Source organism: Monodon monoceros, unplaced genomic scaffold (assembly GCF_005190385.1).
Source record: "Monodon monoceros isolate NGI ecotype Baffin Bay Population unplaced genomic scaffold, NGI_Narwhal_1 Super_Scaffold_1, whole genome shotgun sequence".
Lineage (NCBI taxonomy): Eukaryota > Metazoa > Chordata > Mammalia > Artiodactyla > Monodontidae > Monodon > Monodon monoceros.
The window spans coordinates 56,380,529-56,395,853 of record NW_021703765.1 but is presented as its reverse complement, the minus strand read 5'-3'; the positions used below and the strand labels follow the sequence as shown (position 1 = coordinate 56,395,853).

General features: G+C 43.3%; 1 protein-coding gene across 1 annotated transcript in view; it reads right to left on the bottom strand.

Moving 5' to 3' along the window:
- The window catches only part of PTPRM (protein tyrosine phosphatase receptor type M), a 753,002-nt gene that overhangs the window by 524,737 nt on the left and 212,940 nt on the right, over window positions 1-15,325 (bottom strand). The window lies entirely within an intron of this gene.

Genomic DNA, 15,325 nt, shown 5'->3' with positions numbered 1-15,325 from the left:
CCCTCCTAGAATCTGCTATGTGCCACAGTCTGTGGTAGACACAAGGATGAATAAGACCCCCGAGTCCACAGGGTGAAGAGAAGATATATAAGGATGCAATTAAGTGTCACAGAGGCCAGGATGTCAGTCTGTACCTGGGAGGATGAGCCACAAAGAAGGGAAGGATTAATTTCACCTTAGGATGGAGTCACAGCAGCTCTTGAATGACTGAATGAATGTGGTCAGATAAATTTCAAAGCTCTCATGGAGAAGCAATAATACCCAGATCTAGCCAAGGAAATTAACAGTGCTTTCTTTACTCTCTGAGCTACTTATAAAACAAACAAACAAAACTCAGCTAGTTTAGAAGAAGCAGTGTGGTCGTCTGGAATTATATTCCCTAGAAATTAAGTTACATCTTTCTCTGACAACTTTCATTAAAAGCTCCCTCCAAAGAGGGCGTTGGCCAAGACAAAAGCAAACTAATTTAACCCCAGGGGAAGGAGCAATTAATTTGTAAAATCCCTCCGCCAATGAGTGTGAGGTTAAGGAAAGACACCATTTTTCGCATGGACCATCTGTGTGGCAGAGCATCCCTTTCTGGCACGAAGCCTTTTTCATCCTTCAGTGCTTGGATAAGGAGGGCAGTAGCCTCAGTCCCTACCGGCCTCCTTGAAACTCATTCCAAGTGGAGACCAGCAGTGAGATTAACGCTGCCCAGAGGTGCACAGGACGGCTTCCAGGACCTGTGCCCAAATTCCACGACTTCTGAGAATCACATGGTGCAAAGACAAGTCCAGTTTTACAAGGTGACCCCAATTATCCTACTGGAGATGGTTCTATCCATCATACTGATACAGGACAACAGAATGGCCAAAGTGCATCCCTAGGCAGGTATGCATCATTTCACGCAGTAGATAGGACCAAAGGCAGAGAAATCATTTTGTAAATGGAATCGTTTAAAATCCTTCACAAAGCTAGGGATCCTTTTGTTATAATAAAATCCATGTCTTGTATTTTATCCATTGTGCAAGTTTAGGCTTATACAGTGGTCGACTGTCAACTACTAGAGAAGAGCAGGAGGAGGACAAAATAATTAGCCCCCAATAGTATCTAATACTCTGGTATATATCCACCCCCAGGCAAAAGTGCATTGTCTCTGAAATTCACAAAACTTCAAATAAATCACATACAGAAGCCATATGTCATTATATTTATATCAATTTAGGTACATATTTTAGGAGTTACCACTGTGTGTTTCCTTCATGTCAAATTTACCTGGATTATCAGTGTAATCTCTTCATCTGGTCTTATTCCAGCAGGAAATAATTATTACCCACAGGTAAAGAGACTAATTAGAAAAAATAAAGGACCCTCTTTTCCCCAAAAGATGCATTTCAAATAAAATTTCAGTCATTATGCTGAAATATTATCTATCAGTCCTTTATCAATTTACGTTGTTTGGATCAACTGTGTGCTACTGATAATTGTAGTGACAAGCCAATCCAGAAGAATTTGATTTTTAAACATAAAACTTTACGGTCATGAGAAATTGTTTTAACAATTATTTTGATTTATATGTTAATTTTAGATGTAGATAAAATAGGGTGATGCATGAACATGTTAAAGGAGCAAACATATGACATTAGAAAATATCAGAAAATGGGGAAAGTGGAATGGAAATATGACACCAAGAAGAAAGAGGAATAATGTAAAATCTCTAAATGTCAAAGAAGAACTCTTTCATGATTTAAAATGAAAATAGGGCTTTCCTGGTGGCGCAGTGGCTAAGAATCCACCTGCCAGTGCAGGGGACACGGGTTTGATCCCTGGTCCAGGAAGATCCCATATCCTGGAGCAACTAAGCTCGTGTGCCATAACTACTGAGCCTGAGCTCTAGAGCCTGGGAGCTACTGAGCCTGTGTGCCACAACTACTGAAGCCCACGCGCCTAGAGCCTGTGCTCCACAACAAGAGAAGCCACCGCAATGAGAAGCCTGCACACTGCAACGAAGAGTAGGCCCCGCTCGCCACAACTAGAGAAAGCCTGCGCACATCAAAGAAGACCCAATGCAGCCAAAAATAAATAAATAAATAAATTTATTAAAAAAAGAATATATTATCAAATTTAAATTAAAAAAATGAAAATAATGAGCCTCAAACTACAATGGTATTTAGATGACATATTTATTATGTTTTTATTATTAATTTTGCTATATTATTATTTATAGAATAATCATTGATTTTATATCAAAATCTCAATATTTATAATTTATTGGAATTACATGCTTTACACATATTGCAACTTATGATGAAAAACTTTGCACTCAATTTAGAAGTGTGTGAGGGGAGCACATTTTGTTTAAAAAAATTCTAGTCTGAAGACAACTGGCCTATGTCAACTCTATGCCACATCAACTCTGAGACTCTAGTTTCTAAGGACTAGGGCATCAGGTAAAAATTCCTTAACCAACAGAACACCACTTCCTCTCTTATGACAGTGGCATTTTCCAAAGGCAATGGTAGTCCAGTTACAGACTCTTTGGAAAAAGGGACCCATCTTCAAAGTCTGAAAAACACTGGGAATTTCCTGGCCGTCCAGTGGTTAGGACTCTGCACTTCCACTGCAGGGGGCATGGGTTCGATCCCTGGTCGCGGAACTAGGATCTCAAATGCCATGCAGTGCAGCCAAAAAGAAAAAAAAAAATCTGAAAAGCACCGCAAAGGGAATTCTGCTTGCCACAAAGACGGAGTACAGGCCAGATTTAACCATCCCACAAGGAACAAGTAAAATACACACAAAATATAAGAAACAACAGTTTACAAGACACTGGATTCCGGAGAACAAAGGAAAGTGATACTTGAAAGATGGGTAACAAAGGAAGTGAACCCTACAATCACCCCAATTACTCCCTTGTGAGAGTCTACAGGCTGCATGCAGATAGGGGGCTTTCAGGGAGTCCACACATTCCCTGGGTGGAAGGGACAGTCAGAAAGAGTCTGGAGAGGCCAAGGCGGTTGGAGCTTGCAGGACAGAGCACTGGAGAAAAGACAGCTGCATGGAGATCGAGCTCTGGAAACCCACAGCACATTCCCCTCAAGTGCTCAGCTGAGTATTTATCAGCACATGAGGAAACCACCCAAGTCTGGAGAAATAAAAGTTAAGCCAAAAGTTTTAACATGTATCTAATAGGAATTTTGAAAGAAAAAACTGAGAAAGTAACAGAAGCAACCAAAGAAATAATAGAAGAAAAATGTGCAGAGGTGAAGGCACATGTTCTCAGTGGAGAGGACCCAGGAAGTTCCAAGCAGGAGCCAGGGAAAAAGGGCCCACACCTGGATAAGAAGCTCCTTGGAGCCAGGTCCTCTGTCTTAAACACTCAGCTCCTTTGTGGATACCAGAAATGTTGCATTTAAAGGATACGCGCTGGGACTTCTCTGGTGGTCCAGTGCTTAAGAATCCGTCTTGCAATGCAGGGAATGCTGGTTCAATCCCTGGTCGGGGAACTAGGATCCCACATGCCGCAGGGCAACTAAGCCCAAGCACAATTACAGAGCCCACGTGCCACAACTAGAGAGCCCATGCACCGCAACAAAAGATCCCGAGTGCCAACTAAGACCCGACGCAGCTGAAGATAAATAAACAAATATTTTTTAAAAAGTAAAATAAAGGATACGCACTACTTAAACTATGGCATGGAAGGAGAACCAGACATGAATGACTGATTCTGTCTTTGAAAAACGGTCTTACTGGCTCCTGAACCCAAGTTTTCGCTCTTTGTCAATCTTAACGAAGTTTCCGCTGCAAAAGTGCTCTTGAGATCACAACACACGAATGCGCACCTCCTGTATCCTTACGATCGCATCCATGTTCATTCTCTCTCCTCTCATTTCTCTCTGCCCCCTCCTGCCAAGTCCTCAATCCCTCCTACTTTGATTTCCATGCAAAACCTTGGGGACCTGGCCTGGGCACCTGTTTATCTTGTGGGAAAATCGCATAAGAGATGCTCTAGAAGGGAAACCTCACCAAAGTGGGCATAATCTGCCATTGCCTGCAAGTCACAGGGGCCCACTCATCAGCATGACGTCTCGTAGAAAGACGTGGCTCAAACATCGCCAGCTGCGTTCTACGTGAACAGCGCAAATGAGCTGGGACGGGTTTTAGCAAACCCTTCTTTCTGCTTCAGTCCAACCTCAGACTGACAAGTTCCACGGGCGCCTCTGCGCTCCTGCTGTTCGCTGACATTTCACACCCCTCCACGCACTGTGTAGCGGTACCCAGTGTCCACTCTTCAAAGAGCTAGACCGTCTAGACCCAGTTTCTCCTTCACAAGCAAGTGCACTTTGAACTAGTATCACTATAAAAGAAAAAAAAAAAAAACAACTTTCCAAGTCTCAGTTTTCAACATTCAGAGGGGAAGTTGGCAACTAGATTTTTTTTTTTTTTTAAATTCTAGACTGCTTACACAGCTCTCCCATACTCCTTTGTAGAGTTTTATTTTCATACTTGCCATGAGAATCCATCATATTCTGTCCCCAAAGGGAAGAGAAGGAGCTCACCTGTAGATAAACAGCTGCAGGAGATTCTGGGGGCAGATCCAGCCCCTCCTGCTCTAAACCCAGGGAGCTTAAGATCTGAGAGGCTCACTTCCCACTGCAAGACAATTCTTCACCCTCACCCCACAAACCTTAATGGGGCGGTCGCCAGGTACCTCGACTGGGAAGAGAAAAGCGGCTTATGAGAAAGACTCTAGCTTATAGAAGGGGAGAGATAAAAGGAAGAGTAAGAACACACACAACGGACTTAACAGAACCTACAGCCTCATTAAAATAATAAAAATGAAGGTGAAAAGTTACTTGCAAAGCTGAAATTAGGGAAAAAGCAAGCCTTAAGGAAAGTGAAGGACGGCCATAGAGGAGCTGGGATTCCAGGAATAAGTGTCTGTCACTCAGTGGTGTCTCATCTACCCAACAATGTTATCACAGAGGCAGGGTTGCTCATGAAAACACAGTAACCTGAAACTGGATTTAATTCATTTTTGTCTTGATTATGTATCATTGGGCAAGGGCCTTGATGGACAGGAACTATCATAAAAAGGTTTCAGAGCCAGGGTTCGTGTTCACCCCAATGCCATATGCTGGAACTTCATCTTATAAAAGGTGATCCCAGATATTACTTTATCCGGGGTCTCGCATCTACAGAGGCTGCCATGTAAGCACATGGGTTAGGGAGTCGCTGGAGAAAGAGAACTAGGCATGGTTTTCTTGACATGAGAACCCATTGTGGCCTAAGTCATTTTGTGATCTAAGCCTGGCCACAATACTTGCTTTTGACTAGGTCTCAGTAACTAATGATCTTATGGGACAGAATGCAGAAACTAGGGAGGAGCTGTCAAGAAACAATAGTGCAGCCTTGGGGCAGGGTCCTGGTTCCTCAAGGGATGCACATCATACTATACCTTTGAGTTCTGCAGGAATTAAGGCTCCCACCCAGATGGAAGATGGAATGCTGATGCTGACCCTCCCAACTTCAATTAACTAAAGCTTGGACTCTGTGGACCTTTGCCTCAATTCTATGCTGAATTCTCCTCTGCCTAAGCCCCCTCATGAATACGCATGTCCCATTACCTTAGAACTTTCCCAGTTTCACTGTTCAGGACACTGCTTTAGGACAGATCCCTGGTGTTCTCCTTACTTGCTGCAAGTAATAAATCCTTCCTTCTCCTGATCCTTGGCTTGGTTGTGTCTTCTGGCTCCACACCCACCAAGAGGTGAACTCAGTTTTCGGGTAACAGCCATACATGTGCAAAATCACCTGCCAAACCTGGCTATATGAATTCTTCCAAGTGTTTAGAATACAGATTATAACTGGGGGACAGAACTTCCCATGAAGTTCCTTGGTATCTGCCCCACTGGTGTCACAGTGCCACGGGGGAGCCAGCCCCCGGGGAGCCAGCCCCTGGGCCCCGTGACCTTGGCACTCAGCCCACAGATGGCAGCTTGGGCCTGGCTGCAGCCATAGTGCAGACATCATGGCTTTTGAACTGGCACAGCACCCCACTCCAGCCCAGTGCAAACTGGGGCTGTGCGATCAGGGCAAACAGCTTCCACTGCAGGGGGACGAGGCGCAGGGAGACTCCTTCAGTACTTGAAAGGAGGCTGGCTGTGACGGACACCAGTTCAGGACCTGCCGGCCCAGCCTGTGACACAGGATAGGTCACTCTTGCCTCTCCCCTGCTCCTTGCAGAAATGTTCCACGCAACCTGGTTGACGTTTGCGTACTTTTCCTTGTAGGACTGTTCTCTAGAGGCAAGCTGGTTGCCAAGCTGCAAACCGACTTGTGGCAATTTCAGCCCAATACTGATTGAAAAAAAATTGTTGAGCAGAACGCAGACTTGAACAAGTATTCAACTGTTCAGAAAAAAAATGTAAAACCATGGATAATATTGATTTTTATTCATTGAAAATGAAGTTAAATTCCTATCTTCATTGAAAATAGCATAAAGTACAAACAGTATTGAAAAAACAGAGTGGGCTTTGGTAAAACGCTAGACATTTCAAATAGGAAAAAAAGTTGCTAAGGAAAATCAACCCTTTGGTTGGAGCCTCTTTCATACAAGACAGGCTTGACAAGTACAATGCATTCTACCACCACTACTACTAAGGGATATGTTTTCGAAATTTTGCTACAATCTGTCCACAGCTTTAATGCCCTCCACCAAACTCCAGAGACAGTACCTTCTAAACGTCTGTTCAAACTGCAATCTCTCCCTCCCACCCTGTTTCTCTCGTGTGTGTGTGTGTGTGTGTGCACGTGTGCACGCACACACACACACACATTGCTAAGTAGGTGTCTTTCAGGTGAATAAGGCACTCAGCTCACACTATTTCTGGCATCTCTAAAGCTTTATGAGTCAAGTGCAAATGTATACAGCCCACTGCTTACATACAGGCTTTGCCCAAGAAATGCAATTGTAAGCAGGCTACCTAGAGATCATAATGAATGTTCTTAAGGAAACTATGTATGTCAGGTAATTTGCATCCTTGGGCAATTCACAATGAGTCATGTGGCCCTGTGTGTGCCAGGGATAGCGCTGTAACACGTGTACCACTAACCTGATTACCAGGTGACAATGCCACCAGGACAAGTGCCTTGCATTTGGGGGACTCAGCTCCATCCATACCTCAGCCGCAGCTTGCCACAGGGCGGTGCCAGAGGCCCAGAGAAGCAGGGACCAGAGCCAGGGAAGGGGATAAAAAGGGGGTGGGGGGGGGGGTCTTCTGCTCCTGTAGATCCCGAAAAGTAGGTATTTCTGATTCCAGCAGCTTCTCCAGTTGCCTTTTTCATCCCCACTCTCAGACTCCACCCGCCTCCTATTATTCCAAAGTCGCCATGTTCTGCGGAAGCTCAGGACCACTGACTTTCTCCGGACAACTCGTTGCTGAGAATGTCCGCTTGCTCCCAAAGCAAGACGCACTTCTGAGGTTCTGGTAGGAATGAGTCTCTAGTATCCTCAGGCTGCTGCCCTCTTTGGCTCCCACCCGCATTCTCCACCCCTACCCTGCCCCATCACACTTAGGGCTCCAGTAAAACTTACCTTCACTGCAAAATTAACATGTGCCCAGGTCATCCCGAGCATTTAATCAGAACAGGACTGCTGGGGTCGGGGGAGTATGGCAGGGACAGTGGAGGTGGACAGGAATTAGGAACTCAGTCCAGCGGCTGTGGACACAGCGTGGGCAGTGGCCGCAGCGAGGAAGGAGGAGCTGCAGACTCAGGTGCCCCCTCTCCGGGCGCCCTGCCCAAACCCAGGGTGGGTGACACGGGCCAAGAGCAGCTGTCCAGAGAAGGGAATGCTTTGGAGAAGCCTGTTTACCCTTCCAAGCTCTCTTCCTATATTAACTCCCTGGAGCCTAGTGAAGAGGCAGTGCTGTAACCTGCAGATGGGATCGGGGCCCAGAGATGCCAAGGAACTTGCCCAAGCCCCCAAGCAGGAACTTGAACCCATGCCCACTTCAGAGCTGGCTGTCTCCCCACCTCCTCCTAGAGGCCTCCCAAGGAAGACTGGGTGATTCCAGGAGGATGCAGTCAGGGAAAGCCAGGCTCTGGGGACTGAGACGGTTCCTTCACCTCCTTAAGCCCCAGGGTCCTTCACTGCCCCGACGCGGGTAATGATTATAGAGAATTAAGTGTGCAGGAAAACAACACCACACCAGACTTAGAGCAGACACTCTAATAATAATTGGCCACTATTATTATTACTATTATTTAAACCTGAGAGTCTCAGAATTGCTTCCATTTCTTCCAACCAGAAAAATGCTATAAAACAGAGGTGAATATGTTTCTACTCAGTTTATATTCACTTTTATTTTTTTTTCAAACAGGGGTTTTTCCCAACCACAGACCTTGGACAGATAAACATCTATCTATCTATCTATCTATCTATTTATTTGCCTCACATGCCGCATGTGGGATCTTAGTTCCCCGACCAGGCATCTATCGAACTCACACCCCCTGCAGTGGAAGCGCCGAGTCTAAACCACTAGGGAAGTCCCATGTATTCACTTTTAATATAGAATATTAGAGACAGTTATGACATAATACTAACAAAGCTAATAAAATATTCTTTATTCAAAAACACGCCTCATTTCGCATATTTAGAGTTTAACTGCATGTCCAACTGATGAAAAACCTGCTGCAGGATCAGCTGAGATCATTTGCTATTGCAGATGTAATTTCAACAATTCAACCTCCCTTGTCCTTTGTCAAACAGGAAGATTGAGCACAGCAGGAGAAGAATCTCAAGTATGTCACCCAATGCAAGCCCATTTTCTACTTGAATCCAGTGAAGAATTAAAAATGACACAGCTCTTTGCTTTGAACCTCATAGAGTTCCCTTGAGAAGTACAGGCCACATTTTCTCTATGTGCCTAGGTTCACACATTTAAATGAAGTAGATTTTGCCTAGGAATCACTGCCCAGAATCTCCCAGTGAAGAAGACCTATTTCCCCACCGGCACCAAGCCTCCTCCCTGTGGTCAGGGATGGTGGCCCCCTAAGCCCGCATGCCCATCCCTGCTTCTCCTCTCTGCTTTGGAACCACTTCAAGACACAGCTCTAATTCTTCAAGGGAGTGTGAGAAGACATAAAAAGGGCACATTAAATTCCACTCTGTCAAGTTTGTTTCTACTTCACAGGTTTGATGAAATAGAGATGAAGGAAGAAATACTGGCAAATAGGAGGTTTGGGGAAATGCCTTTAATACATTCGCTCAAAGCCCCTCCCAGTCCCCTCGACAGACAGACTCCAGTATGCTATGAATGTACATGTGACACTGGGACACAAGAAAACATGTCTTTTCCTGGGATAGCTGAGATGAAAAGATAAAAGGCTATGTCTGTACCTCTAGAGTAATTAATTATGTGAGGCACGACCTATAGCCATGGAACAAATAGTAAACTTGTGTAGACTCCACCCACACTGAGTCAAATGTAAAAATAAAGTCAAAAATTACACGTAGTCGGGGCTTCCCTGATGGCGCAGTGGTTGAGAGTCCACCTGCCGATGCAGGGGACACAGGTTCGTGCCCCGGTCCAGGAAGATCCCACATGCCGCGGAGCGGCTGGGCCCGTGAGCCATGGCTGCTGAGACTGAGCATCCGGAGCCTGTGCTCTGCAACGGGAGAGGCCACAACAGTGAGAGGCCCGCGTACCGCAAAAAAAAAAAAAAAAATTACATATAGTCAAATATTTATACCTATTTCCTCAAACACATAAAACTACCTAAAATCAATGATCAAAGTCTCAGCAAATTAGGCAGTACTTATTTTTCATTTCTCAACATGGTGCTGCAATTTTTGGTCATTTGGGGGGCTTCTTGGGTGTTAAAAATCACAAAAATAACTGATTACAACAAAAAGAAATTCAAGCGATCACTTTTTAAACACAGATAACTTCTTTTTTAGATGCCTTTTCAATATTTAAGTAATAATTTTAACTAGGCATTCTTGTTAGTAGAATACATAAAATGGGGGCAGGGAACAGACAGATGGGTATGTGGGTCAGTAGCAAACAAGGTTTTTAAAAACCTACAGGTATCAGGTGTTTTGTGGGGTTTTTTTTGTAATTTAAGGTAACAAAGTGTCAAAGGACTGCCTAATAGCTCATATTTTAATAAACTTTAGTCAACTTAACTTATAAAAAGTTTAATTTTTCTGTTTCCCATTTTTGCTGCCAACATTCCAGAAGCAGTATATAAGGAAATCATCTTCCTAAAGGAGACATTTCAGCAGATAGCTTTTTAAAAATCTATTCTGGGGAAGAAGGGATAAACTAGGAGTTTGGGATGAACATATACACACTACTATATATAAAACAGATAACCAACAAGGACCTACTGTATAGCACAGGGAACTATACTCAATATTTTGTAATAACCTATAAGGGAAAAGAATCTGAAAAATAATAGATATACATATATATGCATAACCAAATCACTTCGCTTTACACCTGAAACTAACACAACATTGTAAATCAACTATACTTTGATTTTTTAAAAAACTACTCTATGCCAGAATTATGAAAAAAACAATAACACCACCAACAATTTCATCTTTTTTTTTTTTTTTTCGGTACGCAGGCCTCTCAATGTTGTGGCCTCTCACGTCGCAGAGCACAGGCTCCGGACGCACAGGTTCAGCGGCCATGGCTCACGGGCCCAGCCGCTCCGCGGCATGTGGGATCCTCCCGGACCAGGGCACGAACCCGTGTCTCCTGCATCGGCAGGCGGACTCTCAACCACTGTGCCACCAGGGAAGCCCAACAATTTCATCTTTGAAAACTGGAATATATGAAGAAACATGAACCTTGGAAGCAGACCCAGGTTTATCAAAGGAGAAAATGCCGGGAATGCAGAAGAAAATTGCTTGTCTCAGGATGCAAGACTCTCAAAAGGACCACCACCCAGGGACCTAAGAGGAGTCAGAACCCACCTGTTGCTGTCACCTACGGAAGGGGAAAGAGATGTGGACAATAAAAACCAGCAGAGAGCACTGCAATCAGGTAGAAAGGAAAAGAAAAGCAAGTTTGGTCCCCCAGAAAGCAGCCTTGATCCACATAGGTTATCTCCCTCCATCCCTGAAACAGTTCTAGGTACCAGATCCTCACCAAAATGGTAGCCCAGTTCCTCATGAACCAGGTTCATAACATCACCTCCGAAGACACAGTTAAGAAAAATAAGGTCACCTAAATTGAAAGCAAAGGAGCAAAACAATGAAGCCTGTAGTTCTGCACTTGTGCCTATCGGATGCCCCGAGTCCACTGAAAAGGGGGAAAACGAGGAAGAATGAGGATCCCCAGCATCACCATCCATCTACAGGGCAGTCACAGCCCAGCTCTGCACAAACCAACCCCGCTGTGGCCTCAGATCCATCTTTCCGTACCCGGATACTGTCTTTGCTGTGTCTGGTCCACTCTTGAACAAATATATTGGATATTTTAAAACATTTAATGGCTCGATGTTTATTTCTAGGTTCTCCTTCTTTAAATTATTTGCATGTTATTTTTAATGCCCTCATTGTGCCTGCAGATTGCACTCCTCTGGCTTTCATTATCTGTAATTGGTGAGTTTGATCTGGTTTGCTGTGTCTGCTGACTACACCTCTTGACAGTGGATTTTCAGATGTGTTCATAACTTTTGTCTGGGAACTCACAATAATCCAGAATCCATTTTTCCCATGAGGTCCCCCAAGTGTCCTGGTTGTAGAGGCATCCCCACTGAAGTCCTTTGGGTACACTGATTTGCAGACCAAATTTGACATTCGCTTCTGAATTGGGGGCTCCCATAGGATGAAAATTTAGCTCATCCAACATGAAAGTGAAGGTCCCTGCCAGGGTCCAAGTTCCAACATGGATTAAGTTAATTTTTCCAGTGGGACTTCCACACCCAAGTCTAAGACCATTTCCAGTGAGGTCTACAGCCTCAGCCTAAAACTCCAGACCCTAAAGCACATACATGGCTGCTCAAGTTGTCCCCTTGTCCTTCACGGCTGAGGCCTCCCTCTTCATTCCTGCTACCTGAAGATTTCCCATAATTGGTTCTGAGCTTGAGTATGTAATTTTAAACATATTTTTAACATTAAAATTTTGATGTATAGTTGACCCTTTAACAACACGGGTTTGAACTTCGTGGGTCCACTTACACATGGATTTTTTTCAATAGTAAATTCTACAGTACTACAGGGCCTACAGTTGGTTGAGTCTGTGGATATGGAACCACGGACACAGAGGGGCTGTGATCCAGAGGACCAACTATAAGTTATACACGGATTTTCAACTGACTGGAGGGTCGGCACCCCTGACCCCTGCATTGCTTAAGGGTCAACTGCATTTGTCTAGCACTTCATTTGATTTAAGATTGGAGGGGCTACCCATGTCAATGGGTTCTGCCATCTTGAAGAAAAAACAAGCTTCTCACCTAACTTCAAAACTCTCTTTTATCATTTCCCTACTAAATTTACCAAGCAGCTACCTTTTGTAAAGATTAGTACCCGGTTTTGTAAATAATTTACCCAGTAAGCATAAACCATGCTTTCTGCTCTCCAAGAGCTCATGGTCCAAGCTAAACGCTAAGACAGATAACCATACATATACCTGGAGAAAAATATAATTTGGAAAGATACATGCACCCCAACGTTCATAGCAGCACTATTTACAACAGCCAGGACATGGAAACAACCTAAATGTCCATCAACAGATGAATGGATAAAGAAGATGTAGTATATATACAGAATCTAATATTACTCAGCCATAAAAAAAAAAAAAACAAAATATTGCCATTTGCAGCAACATGGGTGGACCTAGAGATTATCATACTAAGTGAAGTAAGTCAGAAAGAGAAAGACAAATACCATATGATATCACTTATATGTGGAATCTAAAAAAATGATACAAATAAACCTATTTACAAAACCGAAGTAGACTCACAAACATAGAAAACAAACTTATGGTTATCAAAGGGGAAGGGGGGAGGGATAAATTAGGACTTTTGGATTAACAGATACACACTACTATATGTAAAATAGATAAACAACAACGTCCTACTGTAGAGCACAGGGAACTATATCCAATATCTTATAATAACCTATAGTAGAAAAGAATCTGAAAAAAGATTATGCATGTGTGTGTATAACTCAATCTGCTGTACACCTGAAGCTAACACAGCATTGTTAATCAACTATATCTCAATAAAATTTTTTTTAAAAAGACAGGTGCCCGTGGAACAAACAAGTATTACCAAATAATGCACAAGGACTAAAAAGTTCACAAAAATTGCTTCTAAACCTGTTGCCAAGAGGAGGAGTGGGATATAAGCTCAACTCTCAAAACTCTTTGGACTTTAATAATGTTTTAGAAAGTTTTTATCTCAATCGCACTGAGATTGAAGTGAAAGAGATTTAGACAGAAGTACATCAGGTTATTGAAGAGGTTCAGAAAATCTTCTAAGAAACTGAACAGATGGGTAGCAATCATTCTGGAAAGAAATGGGTAGAAACCGTGTGGGAAGAAATGAGGAACCATGGTGACTTCAGAACAGGGGGAGCCAGTGCAACAGAGAAACTAAGATGACGAGGTCAGTTTCAGAGATGCTTACGTTTGAAAAAAAAAAGTGTTATCAACAGTTAAATGTTAAAAACAAAGCTGGGAACGTGGAAGGAGAGAAAGGTGTCAGATTCAGAGCTGTGTTTCTGAGAGTCACCTTCAGAGAAACGTGGGTGACGGCTGTGTCAGGAAAGGCAGCACCTCCGAACAGAAGATGGTAAAGATGGGAAGTGACTTCAAATGTTTCTGTCACTTTCACATAAATAAAACCAATCATAGAAATAGCCACATTCTAATATATTTTCCATTTGCTCACTAGGAAATTGTGCCCTTAAAAGAGTAGAGATGGCCCATTTACAAACATTAAGCACAATTGCAAGAAACGCTGGGAGTAGGATGTCATTACATACTCAATGTATAAAGAACATGGAATTTATCCTAAAGTACATCTGTATTTAAATGAAGATAAGGTGACTGAAAAGGACTTACCGGAAGTGAGATTAAGTCTGCTGACAGAGACTGAAAGAGACAGTCAGTTGCTTAAGGGAAGAAAGTGATCTAAAATAAAAGCATGGTTTTATTTCATTTTTAAAGGAAGTTTAATTAAATATTTCCCTTTTCAAAGTCAGGCAAATGCTATCAATTACCAAAAGCCTTTGTGCTGATTTTAAAGGGTAAGTTTGTAGAACATAGGCATGTACATCTTAAGATTTCAGATCCAGGTCCATCTGTAGAATGCAATCAGGGACTAGCAATAACATAGATTTCAGATCCACACTGATGGTAACGTAGGACAAAGAAATTTAGACAATGTACCCATCTGAGCTGGTTTAATTGTTTTCGGGTTTTTTTTGCGGGTACGCGGGCCTCCCACTGTTGTGGCCTCTCCCGTCGCGGAGCACAGGCTCCGGACACGCAGGCCCAGCGGCCATGGCTCACGGGCCCAGCCGCCCCGCAGCACGTGGGATCCTCCCGGACCGAGGCACGAACCCACGTCCCCTGCTTCGGCACGCGGACTCACAACCACTGCGCCACCAGGGAAGCCCTGAGCTGGTTTAATTGAAATTTGGTTACAAAGTTCCTTACAACTCTTAAAACATACTGTTACTTTCAGAAGCAAGCTTTCAAAATATCATTGCCTAAAAATCAGAGTAGACAACTATTACTCTGAACTGACCAATTTGTATATCACGTGTCCCTGGCCACAGAGACAGGTTCAGAGATGAGCACGGGACTAAATCCTAGGACTTCTATTTGAACTCCTGGCCCCCCGCTTGGTGCTGGTGTGACTGTCCAGTAGGGTTACAGCCTAGAGCTCCTGTAGGACATATTGATGGATGACAAAGCCAACCTGGAGAGAAGAGGGATGGCATTATTTGAGCCCCTGGACCCAGTATGCCTGAAAGATTACCCTTACAATTTTCACTTACATAAACCAACAAATCCTCCTATGTAGTTTGGGTCCACCTTTGATGGGTATTCACTAGATGGAAGAGTCCACATCTAAATACTTAACCAGTATTTTGAATAGCCTCCCATCAAATTATTTTCAGCATTGCATTTTTGGTGCTCTGCCTATATACAGGCCAATTCATTTTTTCGTACTCTTTCACATTTCAGATTAAGTTCTGATAATTTAAATTAACAAGTTTCAATTCATAGCCAATGAAGGAGGCACGTGTTATCAGTTATGAGCCTCCAAGTGCAGGCAGAGGAAGTTTTCAATAATCCAAATCTAATTATTTCCC